Source organism: Poecilia mexicana, unplaced genomic scaffold (genome assembly GCF_051168715.1).
Source record: "Poecilia mexicana isolate PSO_F unplaced genomic scaffold, ASM5116871v1 scaffold_19, whole genome shotgun sequence".
In the NCBI taxonomy this organism is placed as follows: domain Eukaryota; kingdom Metazoa; phylum Chordata; class Actinopteri; order Cyprinodontiformes; family Poeciliidae; genus Poecilia; species Poecilia mexicana.
The window spans coordinates 26,017,066-26,032,040 of record NW_028263388.1 but is presented as its reverse complement, the minus strand read 5'-3'; the positions used below and the strand labels follow the sequence as shown (position 1 = coordinate 26,032,040).

The window sequence follows — 14,975 nt, the reverse complement described above, 5'->3', positions numbered from 1 at the left end:
TATTGTATTTTCTGGTTTATATGTGGATTTTTCTTCAACCACCAGGGGTCTTGAGCAGATGTGAAACTAACTTTCCCTCAATGGAATATATACTAGTCAGTCCCAGTCACCGTTTCACTCACGGTTTTTTCCATTTGCATTCTGGGTAAAAATCTATCTAAAAGCGCGAATGTGTCGTCGCAACCCCCCCCGACAACAATTTTCTAAGGTTTCTTTCTCCAAAAACTAAGACCGGCCCCTGACCAGAGAAAGGAACAGCTATGTGGCCCTCACAGGAAAAAGTTTGGGGACCCCTGTTTTAAACTATAAGAATGTATTGAGTTCTGCTCCTGGACAAGGGCTTTTACAGGCATCATCCACCGACTACAATGTTTAAAATAAAAAAATATTCAGCAAAAAAAAGAAAAATATACATTGTTGTGCTCACATGACCCAGGTTAGTTTAGTTAGATATTTGAAAAAAATATATTTTGTGTATATTTTATTCAAATTTCATGCTTTATCCATAGGACCTGTTTTGTCCCTATTCTCAAGAATCAATATGACATAATGTGATAACTAGATGGATATACATGCGTTGTCGTGGTTTCAAAGTGTGTTTAAAGCAGGTCTGGCTGCAGCTGGATGCCATACAACTGTTAATAACCAAGTGTATGATGATATATGTCATGATTCTATGTTGCTGATTAAATAAAATCATATGGTAATGACAGCGTATGCATATCTGAGCTAAACGTACGACTATCTGACAACGTATGCTGACCTGACAGAACACCCGTTATTTGTTCTTGTAATGCTCTGTGTACACTGCATCATTATTTTATTTTATTATGTACGTTAATATTTAAATTAACAAATAACTAAAACACAAGAACGAAAGAGCACGCAGAGCATGCACATTGCTCTTTGATTGTTTTTGTTCAAAGTGGCAGCTGTAATATCTGCCATGGTGTCAGACTACCTGGCTTCATGTACTGGGAGAGAGAGTGAAAACAGTCACGGTGAGCGCCTTCTGTTTGGTTAATTCTTGCTTGTTGCTCCTTGGTCAGTGTTCATGGTTGAGCGTTATTTACCATCAGGGCATTGCCTCAATTGCTATGTTTAATGGTGCAGACAGTGGTGGTTTCTTATATGAGCAATATGGGCGGTTATATGGCCCAGGTCGTTATGTTTTTAGGGATGGCACGACACCATCACACTTTTTAGCACATAAATGGAATATTTAATATTGGTAAAATGTATTAAGTATTTAATATCTAGGTGTTTTATGGTAATATGGATCTTTCAGATTATTTTGAGAAGCAATTTCGATTATATTTTACATTTTATTGTGTCATGTAGCACGGCCGCTGGTCTTGGTCTTGACTCTGTCTCGACTTCCCTCGGTCTTGATCTTGACTTGGTCTCGGACCCCAAAAGTCTTGGTCTTGTCTCGGTCTTGATACACTCTGGTCTTGGTCTTGTCTTGGTCTCGGGTTAGGTGGTCTTGAACACAACACTGGCAGCAAGTACCATAATCTACAGCCTATACCTGTGAAAACCCAACAAAATCACTTCCAGATTTCCATGTTAACATATCCCTGGGTAACCCCAAGTTGCCTACCAATCTGCACATGCATGTGTCAATAAGTGAGAGTAATTGGGTATCAGTACTAGAAAAGCATCATATGCCCAATTCTGTCCTCTCACTGGCTAAAACACATTCACCCTGTTACCTCTCTAAAATGTTTTTTATTCCTTCTCACAAAACTTCACTGGAGTAGTTTTTTCAAGTCCCAACATCATTTATAAACTGCTCTGCCACCTGGCATGAAGGAATATGAGAAGTTGATGAGACAGAAAATGTGCAAATTAGGCTCATTCTCCAGGTTTTCAGTTGTCTTTTTAACTGTAGTGATGTCTTACAGTAGAGGTCTCATTCTTGCGGCCCCCGCAGGACGATGTCTCGTGGCCCCCACTGTGATATGACTGTATAACATTAGTGCGGCCCACAGGGTGAGCCGACCTCTGAAGGAAGTCCCGCCCGCCGTTCCTCGTCATGGCTGACATTCGGTGCTAGGCTAAGCTACACTGACTTCATGCACACTACACTTGTAACAATAGTGCGGCGGATGATGGAACAGTCCGGTACCAGTTGCCCTTCTCTGCAGTCGCCATTCTGGTACTTTCTACCATTAACAAATGCCACGATCAAACGCAGAGAAAGGCGACTGCTACCGGGCTGCTCGTCATCCACCGTGCTGTTGTGACAAGTAGAAGGGGTAATGACGTTACGGGTCGAGACGTTCTCCATACGATGCTAGCTGGCTAAAGACTTCTATGAAACACAGAACAAGAGCAACGCCAAGTGGAATAAACTTACGGTGCGTTCATACTGGAGCCTAAAGTGACCCAATTCCAAAATATATATCTATATATATATATAGATATATATATATATATATCTATATATATATATAGATATATATATATATATATATCTATATATATATATAGATATATATATATATATATCTATATATATATATGTTCCACCCCAAATCCAGCACCCTGAGACTGTACACGAGCCGTAAGGAAGGAGGCAGAGGACTAGTGAGTGTGAGAGCCACTGTCCAGGATGAGACATCCAAGATCCATAAATACATCAAGGACAAAGCCTCAACGGACGATGTGCTCAACGAATGTCTCAGGCAATGGGGAACAGAGGACAAGGTGCTGGAGGAACCATCATGGGAGGACAAGCCCCTACATGGGATGTACCACCGACAAATAACTGAAGTGGCTGATATCAGGAAATCCTACCAATGGCTGGAGAAAGCTGGACTCAAGGACAGCACGGAGGCCCTCATCCTGGCCGCCCAGGAACAGGCCCTAAACACCAGAGCAATAGAGGCTCAGATCTACCACACCAGACAAGACCCAAGGTGTAGGTTGTGCAAGGAGGCCTCTGAGACAGTCCAGCACATAACAGCAGGGTGCAAGATGCTGGCAGGGAAAGCGTACATGGAACGACATAACCAAGTGGCGGGCATAGTGTACAGGAACATCTGTGCAGAATATGGACTGGAAGCCCCGAGGTCAAAATGGGGGACACCCCCAAAGGTGGTGGAGAATGACCGAGCTAAGATCCTGTGGGACTTCCAGATCCAGACAGACAAGATGGTAATGGCGAACCAACCGGACATTGTGGTGGTGGATAAAGAACAGAGGAAAGCCGTTGTGGTGGATGTAGCAATACCAAGTGACCACAACATCAGGAAAAAGGAGCATGAGAAACTGGAGAAATACCAGGGCCTCAGAGAGGAACTGGAGAAGGCCTGGAAGGTGAAGACCACAGTGGTGCCTGTGGTCATCGGGGCCCTCGGGGCAGTCACCCCCAAACTGGAGCAGTGGCTCAAACAGATCCCAGGAACAACATCAGACATCTCAGTCCAGAAATGTGCAGTTCTAGGCACAGCCAAGATACTGCGCAGAACCCTCAAGCTCCCAGGCCTCTGGTAGAGGACCCGAGCTCAGAGGATGAAAGAGACCACCCACAGAGGGTGAGAGGGGAATTTTTTTTTATATATATATATATATATATATATATAATTATATAATTAATGAGACCTGTGTCTGATCTTTTCATGGCAGTGTGAACAGCACAGGTCAGATTCCTTTCGAATGCGACCCATATCCGATATGTATCTGATTCAAATGCGACCTAACGTCCAGGCCACATTCATCCGAACTGAACCACTGATACTCACCAAATCTCACTATTCTCTGTCCTGATACGCGCAAGCGGGAAGAAAAACAACAACTTTGATGGACTATAATGAGGATTAAGTTGTTAATATGCTGCTCCGATTGGACAACAACTTCAAATATGTAAGCTAAGCTCCACCGTTAGCCTCCATGTTTACTTCTGCAAACACTGAGCACTTCTTCTTTTTATGGCGGTTGGCAGAACACTGAGAACGCTGACGCTATTGCGCCCTCTACTGCGCATGCGGGACACTTACAGGTCGTTTGCCCGTTCAGATGGCAGAACACATACAGGTCGCATTTACTGGCAGTGTGAACGGCCCGGCGGAAAAAAAAAAGATCCGATTTGACAAAAAATCGGAATTGGGTCACTTCAGGCTGCAGTGTGAACGCACCCTAAATTTTGTCACACCCTCATCATGTCTTTGACAAAGCCAAAGCTTGCAGTTCAAGTGTTGAAGAAATAATTAAATGTTGATGACATTTGAGGATATTTTTAAAATGTTTTTTGTGGAATCCTTTATGCGGCCCAGTCTCACCCAGACTCTGGCTCCAGCGGACCCTGGGTAAATTGAGTTTGAGACCCCTGCCCTACAGGATGCTGCTCACCGTATGTACGGCTCTGTGCTGCTGTCCCCGGTCAGCTGGTCCTTGGTGAGGTAGGTGTTGTGTGATGAGGAGATGAAGTAATGTGACAGCGGCTGGTTCATATCTTGGTAAACTCTTAGGTGTTCGGGGTTAAACACACAGTTCTCCTTTGACAGCATGTACATTGTGAAACCATTGGGGGTCATGAACTGATTTCTCTGGGCTGCAGAAGGTAAACGGTACAAATAAGAAATGATTAAATAAATTCAGTAAATAATCAGACATAAACAATCATAGTATCCCTGTCTCCTCCTGAGGGTCAATACTGTCAGTTTGAGAGATTAATTTTAAGATGTTCATTAGGAGGGTGGTTTAATCAAAGCTGAACCCAGATATAAAGATGCTCTGTCTAAAAAGACAAAATCCAACTAAATATTTCCTGTTTTGGGTCAATAAAGATGAAGTAAATTATTTAAGCTTCTTAAATACAATAATATTTTTCTCCAGCTTAGAGGCTGACGTACTAGAGTGTGACTTGTGTGAGTTGTGCTTTCAGCTCTGAAAGCACAAGTAATACAACGAAACCGCAACCGAGACAGTGGTTTCGTTATGATCACTCCTTAGCATTGACTTTGGTTATCTTAAGATATTTGTCACTAATTGGTGCTATCATTGTCCACTGGGGTGACCAAAGCTTCAACTTCCAAGCTTTAGTCTTAACATGTTGCTTTCATTTTCCAGTTAACTTAAATGTTGTGAATTAGAATCAACACAGAAGCATAGAGGCACCAGAATCTGGGCTTTTCACATTTAGCTTAAAGGCAAGGTCATCTTAGCTTGAGTAACGACAGGAAATGTTTATGTCAGACAGAAAGAAGTAAATGTTTTTGACTCTGGTTTCAACTGTAAATGTTTGAACATAGTAGTTCCTAATTAATAAGTTAGCACACCCCACTCATTGAGTTCGTAGGTGAGGATGAGGCTCTGAGCATGTGTCAGGGAGGCATCCTCCCCCTGCTCCCTCAGGAAGTCCCTCAGATCCACAGTGGAAAGGACACAGCTGTTGGCAGAGTAACGAATGAAGACAGCATCCAGCTCTGGTCGTCGTAGCAACTCCTTGCAGAACACTTCGATCTCCTCGTGGTCAAGACGTCCATCAGCAGACTGATCACATTTCTGTGGGTCAGACAGAGTCAAGCTGTAAGTGTTGTGTTGTTGACCAGCAGACGGTCACAACTGTGGCGGCTCTACCTGGAAGAGGCTGCGAGCGTACTGATCACTAAGGTCAACATTGATCATACGCAGCAGCGTCTGCACCTCCTCATAGCTCATCTTGTCATCACAGTTCTGATCCGCCCGACTCAGATAAGCATGGATCCAAGTGACACAAACATGGTTAAGGAGGCAACTGCTGCAATTCCACTCATACTTGATTTAATATAGACAAGAAACATGGAAAACAGCTTAGCTCTGATGTTTGTGTTGGAAGTTGTGAGTCGAGCAGTTGAAGGATATTGGTCAAGTTTCTCTTTGTGGGTCATGTTGTCCACTCTCTCCTGCAGAGTGCGGATGCCTCGGGCCCAATGCTGGGCCTCCTCCTGACTGCTGCACAGGAGATCCAGGCTCTTCCGGGGTCCTTTGAAGACCACCGTCAAACATCGACCCTCTGGCACTGAGCCTGCCATCCGCCGTAGGGTTTCTGACTGGCAGCCTTCACGAACACACTCTACTTCCATGACAGAGACTACGGGATGGAAAAGCAGAGTGGAGGAACAAGAATAAGGAGAATGGAGAATCTTTTATCAGGAGATATTTAGTCCAGGAGGAGAAAATCTATGGCTTGCTTTAGGAGAAGAAGTAAAAACAGATGTTTGACACAAAGTGGGACCTATGGAAGTGCTTTACAGCAGAGCAAGTTTACTTAGTCTAACTACATGCATGCAACTTGCCGTTAAGTTCCTTGCCCAGAGGCATGTGGCAGGGAGGAGGTGGAATCAAATCTACAACTTTCTGGCTACACTGAACTGTGTTGATCTATTTTAGGTGCAAAGCTCTGTTACAGATGTATGTGTGCACAGAAAAAAAATCCTTGATTGCAAATAAAATAGATGCAACAAAATCATTACACTGGCACATTGGCTCTTAATTTTCTTTATAACAAAACATTTTAGCATGTGTCTTGGAAAATAAAACTTTTGCTTATTTACTGGGAAGAATGAACTGATAATGAAGGTTTCTGAGCAAGTGTTATACTTTTGGAACAGATAACGGAGTTTTCAGTGAAGATGATTGTTCTTCTCTTTCCAACTGAAACTCCTTTGAACCAGGTTTGATTTAGGGACAGAGGTACCAGTTAACCAGAGATGGGAGAAATTGAGAGAAACTCCCTATAGGAAAGAGATCGGTGGAAAGCACCATGTACGTGACTGATAAGGTATAAAAGAAGAATTGTATGTGTTAAGTTTCACTTCTTCCTTTCTTCTCTCTTGCTTTTCTTTTCTCAGACACAGCTATTTACTCTGATTTTCTAAATAAAATATGTAAAGACAAATGCGCATTTCTCTGATTGATTTCAGTGCTTAGCTCTCTCCCAAAACAAAAAAGATTTTCCCTAAACACATTATAAGTGAAATAATATGTCAATGTAACTAGTACTTTTTCATTAATATTAAGAAACTATTGACTTAAAGTTAGCTTGTAAGTTAGTTTTGTCTTATTTCCAGGGTACTAATATATTTGCACTAGAAACTAGACCAAAATACTTTGCAAAATTTTGTGTTTCTGCAGTGCATCAGTTCCTTCGGTTGCCAACATACCAGACAGCTCAGAAAACACCTTCAAACACCTTCTGACAAACAGAAAAGCGGTGTCCAGTAAGCATGGATAACCAGATGCCCTGTAACGTCTGCAGTAACAATCAACAGATACCTGGTCAAAGGGTCAAAGGTCACTTCTCCTCAAAACAGGCCTTTAAAGTTACCCTTAAAGGCATGAATAAGAGGTTTATACTCTGAATCAGAGCTGACAGAGTTTATTAGATGACAAAACTTTCCTCTAAACAGGTCCTGTTGTGAGTACCCTTCAGCTCAGCTCTTCAGAAAAATTCTTATTCTATTCTCCAAACTGACACAGCTTCAGTGTCAGACTGCTGTGAGCACTCCAGTAAAGTCTCCTATAAAAAGTCAAACTTGTCCTTTAAACTCTTCCAAATTAAACAAGAAGACAACCGTACTCCTTAAATGTGCTCAGGCGGTCTCCAACTGAGCTGGGGTTTCTAATTTCGACCTTTGATTCTACTTGACTGAAAGCCACAGGGGCGAGGAGCTAAGGAGTAGGGCCACCCAGCTGCGCTACAGCCAGCCCCTGGGATCTAAGCTAAGTGGCACTAATTACATAGAGAACATGAATGATAGGTTCTCACTGTGTGTTGTCTACATGATGATCACTTGCATCTGCAGACTTTTTTTTTCACAAACACAATCTTAGTGGTTTTTGTGTGATTAAATTAATTAGAATCAATCGACAGGTTCTGACTTAAAATTGGACAATCTACAACATTCAAGAAAAGCCCATAGACCCCTGGGCTCCAGAGGTCAGAGGTCATATTCTCACATCTCAGCAGACCTGCTTTACTTGTCAAGTTAAAAAAGAGTCAAATCTTCTGGTAATAATATGGCATCAAACCACAGACCCTCCCAGCTTCCAGTGTTCTATAATCTAAATGTTTGAACTGCAACAGGATAGGCGAACATCTTAAAATAAGCTCCAACTCTGTAATCAAGGTAGGCTCCCCTTAGATGGTGCAGCAGGGACTGGGTACTCCGAATGCAGCAAGTAGCATTTAAGTCCAACCAAAATAGACACACTGTACTGATGTTTTACAGAACACACCCAGCAGCAATACGGTCTTAGTGCTATATCCTCCAGACATGGCTCCCAAACCTTAAACAAGATCTCAACAAGAACTGGAGCTATAAAATGATTACAACTGCAGCAGAACATGACTCAGCATACACTGTTTCATGATTTTCAAGTAAAACAAAAAAAAAAAAGTCAGTAAACCTTTGTTAAGGTATGAAATCAACTAGCAATTCACATGAGCCAACAAGGCATAGAAAACAAGAAACTTTGATACAGAACAAATTTAAAAATACATGTTTTCAGCTGTTACCGAAGGACCTGAAGGTCCAGGTGTCTCCTTCAACCCAGACTGGACCTGCACTCTGCAGATGCTGTGAAACTGTTTGACTTGTTAAACTAGGGATGCACCCATGTGAAGATGTGGGCCAATGTCCATCTTTTATCCTACACCTTCTCCCTAGTGGGGTCAGGAAGGGTGCTGGTGACTATCAGAGATCAATAGCTGAGAGGCGGGGTCACCCTGGACGAGTCACCAGTCCATCACAGGGCAACACAGAGACAGACAGGACAAACAATCATGCACACACACTCCTAAGAAGAATTTAGAGAGACCAATTAACCTGACAGTCATGTTTTTGGACTGTGGGAGGAGGTTGGAGTACCCAGAGAGAACCCACCATTCACAGGGAGAACATGCAAACTCCCCGGGTCGGGAATCGAACCCAGGACCTTCTTGCTGCAAGGCAACAGAGCTACCAACTGTAGCAACTATGCAGCCCTATAATAAACAATATTATTACTTTCGTTAACCAATATTATATATATTTCCCTACACTTTGGACACAGTGTTAAAGCAACCACACACATTGATTTTCTGCTTTGTTTAAACACCCCCACAATGGCTCTCCACCCGACTCCCAACACACAAACAGTCCAGTTTTATTTATTGGACCGATGCAAATATGAAAAGCTGACTAACACTGGCCATTACTGATGTAGATGCCGATTTATTGTCATCCCTATTTTAAACCCAACCAAAATTTTCCTTTCTTTCTGCTGCCTTCTGTCGCTATGGTTGAAAGAAGGAGTATTGACATTTCCATATTAGACATTCCCTGTTTCCTTTGTAGTGACTGTATGAGTTCTAAAATGTAGCTGCTGTAACAAACGCTGTAGATTTAAGGCTGAAAATGAAAACTTTTATTTCTTTCCTATACTGTTGTTGAATGAAATGTATCAGCCCTGCAGCAGAGTTAACAGTGAAACACTATGTGTGCTGTCATAATGGGTATAACCTGGATTCCACCACGAAAGAACTGAAAAAATAAGACCAAGAAAATACGATCTAAAAAAATGTTCTTCAGATTATGTAAATAGCTCAGGGTTTTCTGTGTCTTTCCCACAGCATGTCATGTACCTTCCGGTAAGAATTTTGTCTAGATGTGTAAGAGAGAAACTAACTCACAGGATTGTTGCTCCTTGGCCCGGCTGGATGTCTTCTGGGACTGACACCAGACAGTCACACCATCATCCAGAAGCTTCAAGGTACGTTGTTTCTGCCAGCGAGCTGATCGAACCTTCACCATGCTGGAACCATGCAACATCTGCTTCACATCTTCATCATCCTGAATCCCTGGGAAGAACAAGAACACGGGAAGAAAGACATATGATGGCATATTATGGTAAACTGAGTTTGGTGTGGACATCTAGTTATTGCCAGAGAGTGTATGTAGTGAATCTCATGAGAATCAGTGTAGAGATCCTGTTGATAGCTGCAGACTGCTATCCTCTGTTGCTTTGTAAGGCACTTCCTACATCTGATCTGACCATGCAAAGCAGACAGCAAGCAATTAACAGTACTGAACAGTGTAACTTTAATAACATCTAACAACAATAAACTGCAAAGTAAAATTTTACCATAGCTGTTTCTTTTAAAGAAGGTTGTAACAACCATATTTTGGCAGTTATTAAGAAATGTATTACAACAAAATGGAAATCCAATGCCCCCATTCCAATTAAAATATGGCTTTGTGAAATCAATAGCTTCACTAGAGAAAATAAGCTATTGCATGCAAAACAGAAGTAAGACCTTTTGTAAAATAAGGCAACCATTTTTAAGATGTATGCAAAACTTCCCTGCACACTTTATTGACTAACCTTCCTGTACTTGAGCAGGGCTTGACAGTATTTATGAATAATAGTGATGCCATCTGTCCCTCACTATACCTCTGATTCCTATATAATTTAGTTTTACCCTTAATTACTCCTCCCCCATGTTTTTTGTCTTTTTTCTTGTGTTATGTCACTGTAAATGTATTTTATTTAGAGTATGTCTACTTAATTGATATTGTTCTCAATCCTCTGCCAGTTAGTAATTGCAGTTTTTGGTATTAAAAAAATCCAATAAAAAGTATTGTGGAAAAAAAAGAATCTACAAATCTACTCGACGCCTCTGCCTTACTGCATTTGGTTCCATCATCATGACAAAATAATGCTATATTTTCTATTTTACCATCACAAGCCATTATATATATACTTTTTTTTCTTTGGCTCTACTGGCCTTTATTTGATGGTTAATTGACAGGAAGGTGGGTAGTGAGAGAGGGGAGAAGACATGCAACAAGGATCACCAAGGCTGGGAATTGAACCTGCAACAAGGACTAAAGCCTCCATATGCGGGTTGTGCTTAACCCCTGCGCCACCACAGCATGCCCCATCACAAGCCATTATAATATGTAGTTCAATGTATTTGGTCCTATTCAGTACATCACCACTCACTATATATAATATATCAATATTATATAGAGGTGAATCGATAAATTGGACAGATGATAAATCAATGCAGATTTTCTTAATTTTGGGAGAAAAGATTGGTCAATTCTTACACCAATCTTATCTTCCTCAGCAAAGATCTAAAAATCAACCACAATCCTTCCTCTGTTGCTCTGCTGTGAGAGAGTGTGACTGACAGACTCACCAGGTCATGTCTGCATGTTTGCAGTTCATAACAGTCACTCCACTGGTAACCCAGTGACCTTCTTAGCAACATTTCAGAAAAGAAAATCAGAGTTGTCCAAAAACTGAATTGGCATGTCAGGCTTTTTAAAAGACCAGTGATCGGCGATTGGCCAGAAAACTACAGTCGAATTCCTAATATTATCAATAAGCAGAGTGAGAAGACATGATGCCACTTGCAATAACGATTCTAATACAATATTGTGCAGATCTTATTCTGTATTTTTCTAGGTAATACTATTGATTTTCCTAGGAAAAATGGATAATAGTATAACAGAAGAGAGGGCACAACAGAAGACAATGGGATTTAAATCTTAATTCCCTGGTCAGTGTCAGGGTCCCATCATTCCAGCCTCCGAGTAAATACGGCTCTAAATCTGGTGCCAGGATTCAGACGAGGACTAATCCAGGACCTAATTCTCTGTTGCCAGTCTGAAGGATTATTACTCCTCTGACTATCTTGGAACAGATTAGCAGGAAAGAACTCAGATGTCTGAACACACAAATAGCAACATGTTAAAATATCTTGTGTACTACCCACACAGACTGTAGTTAGGCATGCATGGAGATTTAATGTGCACTCACTCCAATTTCACATAGCGTATCAGCGGTTTAGTCTGAAAGTGTTCAAAACAATAAGAAAATGAATCATCACTTCACTGAACAGAGCTGAAGATCCATGCTTCAGCCCAGTAATAGACTCAGACACACATGATGGCAAGTTATAATTAGTTCATCCCACACTGGTAAATTAATCTCGCTTCACATGCAGCTGAAGCTCCTCTGAATATATTTAAATGGTCGGTGGAAGTAGGAAATTTAAAAATTACCCATAAAATGAAAGCATTAAACCAGCAGTGTACCATCATACTATTAAACACTGTATGTTTCATTTAATGACCGCTTCAAACCTGGCAGTACAAATTATGCCAACAAACCTTTTCACTCACCGCAGTAGAAAGTGTTCAAAGAAGCAACGATCCAGCAGAGTGGAGAACAACAGAGGAGTCATCCCTCAAATAGGAAAAATGTGTCAAAAGGAAAAATATTCAAATATCTGACAGGAGACTAGAGAAGCTTCATTGTGTAGCGGTTTCCACATCTGGGAACAAAGTGAGTCTCTGACAGGATGATGGAAGTTTTAGTACTGCAATAACTCACATGCTGGATGCAATCTGCAGGGTTACCTTAGATAGAAACGTTTTAATTTACTTTCAATAATTAATTGAGTGTAATGTACAGTTTAATAAAGGGTCAGTTAGAATGAATGTATTATTGAATTTAAATATTTTTATAAAGTGCCTTCAGAGGACATTTGTTATGAATTAGCGCTACATAAATAAACTGAATTGAATTTAACTAAAAAGGCCAAACATGGCCATAAACGTATAATTATATAGACGTTTTTTCAGTGCTCCTATATTTTTAGTAAGCTGTAGTTAATAACAGCAACTAAGTTAATGTTCATGTGCAACATTTTGTAAATGTTTAGTAATTAATATGAAATGCTGTTGTTTGAAAGCTCCAGCTGCCTCCTCTCCTACCAGTGTTTCTGGATTCAGAGCGCCTCAACCCATCAGTAATCCCTTCTGCTCCAGTTCGCTTTGAACGGAACATTAGCCGGTCCTGGACGGTTTCTCTGCTGAGAATCTGCAGCCTTCAGGATGACTACAGCGCTGTGATTGATCCTCTGAGTCTCATACGGAAGAGACGACATGACGGTTCCAGGTTTGACAAACGCTCAGATTGTCTGGGCCAAAAGAGGAAAACACTCACCTAGATTCCTCAGGGGGTCGATGGCCTTTGGTTCGGACGTCCCGGCCCGGTTCTTCTTGTGTTTGGCGCCCAGCATGATGCTCAGAAGCTCCGGCCGCTCCGTCTATGTGAGCCGCAGGGTGGCGGACGGTGAGTCGGCGATCCTCTGGCCGCTCATCAGCATTTTAACCTGCTCAGGGGTCTAAGAGCCCCACTTCTTCAGAATGATGTCACTGGCATCCATCTGACGTCAGAGCCGACTAAGTCCTCCTCAGCAGATTTTCAAAATAAAACGGGGGGAACCATAATACGCTGTTGAACGTTGCCCACTTTTCTTTTCCTGAGCATAAAGTTATTTCCAGGGGTGAAAGTCATCAGGTACGGTCTGGGACATTAATTTCCAATATTTTATATCTGCTGCTGTTTGTCCCTCCTATCTAATAGTTGTAAATAACAGACTCCAAACTAAGCCCTTGATTTTCTGTTTATTTATCATCTACCATTTGCTCAAAGATGTTGCCTTCTGTTTACATGAAAACACTGTGGGGAAGACTGGAAAAGAATGATTAATTTTTGGAGCAAATTTCTTACTTTAGTATTTGTTATATCTATTAACATGCCTCTCATAAATATGTTGTTATGATTAAATATAATAATTAAGCCTGATTGGTATTGGTTCCCCACCACCCACATTCTCCTCAGCCACTTGGTGTGTAAGTGGATCCTATTGTCATTACAATAAAGCAAATGCTGTATGTACAAAATACATACAGAAACATACTGATACAAAGTTAGGCATAAATGGAATTACTGGAATAAATGGGAGTCATATCGTTAGGGATTTTCGTGGATGTATATTATGGTACAGACTAGTAACAGAAAACAACTAGATGTATGGCTGAATCCTCATTGGTCATTCATTAAAAAATTCAAAACATTCTCTTGAGAATGGGTCTTTCCTTCAGAAAATTATTTTGTTTCCAGTTGTTTTCAGTTTGGTTTATGGATCAAGAACTGAAAGGAATTTCTATTTTCTACCTTTGGATATCGCCTTAAAGGGGCAGTATTGGGTATTTTCCAGCCACATAGCGCTGTTTTATAGCAGTTAAGCAACAATGTTATCTTCAATTGTTACAAATATTAACTAGAAAATTCCTGAAGAAATTTAACCAGGGCCTGCCAAAGTGTGCCTGTCGGTTTGGACCCAGTGTTCTGATGCTAAAAATTAGCATTAATGCTAAAGAAAGCTGCAATGTAGTCAATATCCTGTGGAGAGTCAGAAGCATGTTGACTAAGCTGTACTTGTATCGTTCAGTATGTTAAAATTAATGCATAAGCTAAAATTAGCAAAAATGCTAATAATAGCATTAATGCTATCAGTAGCATGTGGGGTATCACTAATATGTTGTCTGTCATTGACAACATATTAGTTGTCAATGACAACTTCAGTATAGTAGTATACTAAACATCAGTATACTAAACATGGCTAATAAGTAAGAAAAGCGTTCTGATGCTAAACATTAGCATCAATGCTAAGCTGAGCTAAATTGTAGTGAATAACCTGTGGAGAGTCAGAAGCATGTTGACTAAGCTGTACTTGCACCATTCATTTTGTTAAAATGAATGCATAAGGTAAAATTAGCCAAAATGCTAATGTTAGCGTGATTGCTAACAGTAGCATATGGGGCATCATTAGAATGCTGTCTGTCATTCACTTACTCCATTCAGTATATGAAACATTGCTAATAAGTAAGAAAAGCGTTCTGATGCTCAGCATTAGCATCAATGCTAAGCTGAGCTACATTGTAGTCAAAAACCTGTGGAGTCAGAAATATGTTGACTAAGCTGTACTTGCATCATTCATTTTGTGAAAGTTAATGCTTAAGGTAAAATTAGCCAAAATGCAAATGTTAGCGTGATTGCTATCAGTAGCATCTGGGGTATCACTAGCGTGTCGTCTGTCATTGACTTACTCTATCCAGTATATTAAACATGGCTAATAAGTCAGA

General features: G+C 40.9%; 1 pseudogene across 1 annotated transcript in view; it reads right to left on the bottom strand.

Moving 5' to 3' along the window:
- LOC106906862 (1-phosphatidylinositol 4,5-bisphosphate phosphodiesterase delta-3-A-like) overlaps positions 1 to 13,183 on the bottom strand; it is a 32,220-nt pseudogene extending 19,037 nt beyond the window's left edge. Inside the window, exons 1-6 of the transcript XR_015766342.1 lie at positions 12,988 to 13,183; positions 9,662 to 9,829; positions 5,851 to 6,079; positions 5,587 to 5,716; positions 5,286 to 5,511; positions 4,357 to 4,558 (exon numbers count right to left, since the gene is read on the bottom strand). The product of XR_015766342.1 is annotated as a 1-phosphatidylinositol 4,5-bisphosphate phosphodiesterase delta-3-A-like (transcript). The remainder of the gene's footprint in view (positions 1 to 4,356; positions 4,559 to 5,285; positions 5,512 to 5,586; positions 5,717 to 5,850; positions 6,080 to 9,661; positions 9,830 to 12,987) is intronic.
- Positions 13,184 to 14,975: the final 1,792 nt, after the last annotated feature.